Source organism: Herpailurus yagouaroundi, unplaced genomic scaffold, assembly GCF_014898765.1.
Source record: "Herpailurus yagouaroundi ecotype Mexico unplaced genomic scaffold, PumYag 330, whole genome shotgun sequence".
Classification (NCBI taxonomy): Eukaryota; Metazoa; Chordata; class Mammalia; order Carnivora; family Felidae; genus Herpailurus; species Herpailurus yagouaroundi.
The window spans coordinates 2965-4720 of NW_024412547.1; the positions used below are offsets into that span (position 1 = coordinate 2965).

Here is a 1756-nt window from a genome sequence, read left to right on the forward strand (position 1 = left end):
GCGGGTGGGCCTGGGGGGTCTGGGGCGGGGCGGGTGGGCCTGGGGGGCGCGTTTACCTCAGCCGGGTTCCTAGTCGAGGCCGCCGCCATGGGACTCTGTAGGTCCAGCGAGCGCGGAGCTGCCCGGACGGCGTCGGGCACTCAAGGGTCCCAGTCTGTGCGAAAGGACAGCGCCTTCCTTCGCTAGGTGTCACTTTGTCACCAAGATCCAAAGGTGGGCTCTCCAACCTCTGAGGGTAAACAAACCTGAGGCCAAAATCGTTCGCCATGAAGAGGCCGGAAATCCCACCCCCACGCGCCACGCATGCCCACAAATGCCTCGTCCTGCTCCGTCATTGGCTGCTGCCTGCGTCCTGTATCCCCACGCTTTTCCGGGTACCATAGATCTCAGAGTTACAGCGGCCACCGAAGGGGGTTCGGCCCCAGGGACTTCCAGAGTTCGGCCAACTGTCCCCGAGAGTTGCTGCAAAGTGCTGCTCCTACCAGAGGGAGCGGCTTTGTTGGTTTTTAAAGTCCAAAGCCTAAAACTAGTAGCTTAGTTGCTCCCACTTCCTCTTCCTGAGGTAAATGACACATCATTCAAATGTGTCCAGCACTTAAGAAATCAAAGGAGGCCGTGCACTGCTGGAAAGATGTTGCTCTTCAAATGCTTGCAGCCTGTAGCGTTAGAGTCAGTTTTGCAATTGGTCGGGAACAATACAAAAGTCCCCGTTATCATAAAAATTCAGCCCAGTGTATTTTGAAGGTCTTCAGGATCAGTGACTCATTTGTGCATTGGGCAGCATCACATCTAGCAAGTTAAGGGAAGCAACAAAGAGCTAGAGAAAGGGTAAGGTTTTTAAAGGTAGAACAAGAAGTTCATAAACAGAAAAAGGATTATGTCAGGCGAGGTCACTTTGTTATGGGACAAAAAGGTCTTATTAGCGGAATACCTCATCTTTGGGCGACGCAGAGGACCTATTCGTGTGGCCGATTACCCTTTTGGTGCTGACCACAAAATTCCTCACTGACCAGTGGAAACTATATTTCTGGGTAGTGCTGAAGTTGTATGAGCTTAGGTATTGTGCCCTGCTTTGGTGACATGACCCAGCAGAAGTGACTCCATTTGGGGCATGTGGTTCCCTTTGTCACACCCTATACAAGTCCGTGACAGGGATGGTAGGCCACCCTGAATTAGGTAAACTGACAACGTCAGCCTCTGGTTCCACACAAAACTTCATATGCCCATATCGTGATTGTTGTCCCATCTTTTTTGTTTTTTTTTTTTTAATTTAATTTAATATTTACGTTTGAGAGAGAGCCAGAGTGTGAATGGAGAAGGGGCAGAGAGATGGAGACACAGAATCCGAAGCAGGCTCCAGGCTCTGAGCTGTCAGCACAGAGCCTGAGTGGGGCTCGAACCCAGGAACCGCGAGATCATGCCCTGAGCCAAAGTTGGACCCCCAACCGACTGAGCCACACAGGCGCCCCGTGTCTGCCCATCTTTTGAGGAACATTTTTATCCATATATTACTTACTCCACATTCCCAGATATACTCGGTTCCTGTCAGGAGATTGACTTCGATCCCAAACAGAAAGCAACTTAACGGATGCTATATTTGGTACCAAACATGTTGCCATTTCATTGGAGCGTGTGTGCAAGGGGAGAATCTGAAGCCTGAAGTAAAGGATTATCTGAACCCAATGACCTCATCTCCTTGCTGGGAAGTGATTCTCATTTCTTCAGGCACTGGCAGTAGGAATTGAAAGTATCCTAG

General features: G+C 50.3%; 1 long non-coding RNA gene across 1 annotated transcript in view; it reads right to left on the reverse strand.

Moving 5' to 3' along the window:
* LOC121021857 (uncharacterized) overlaps positions 1-1295 on the reverse strand; it is a 4248-nt gene extending 2953 nt beyond the window's left edge. Inside the window, exon 1 of the long non-coding RNA XR_005786721.1 lies at positions 57-1295. This is a non-coding gene — a long non-coding RNA (uncharacterized LOC121021857). The remainder of the gene's footprint in view (positions 1-56) is intronic.
* Between the last annotated feature and the right edge of the window lie 461 nt (positions 1296-1756).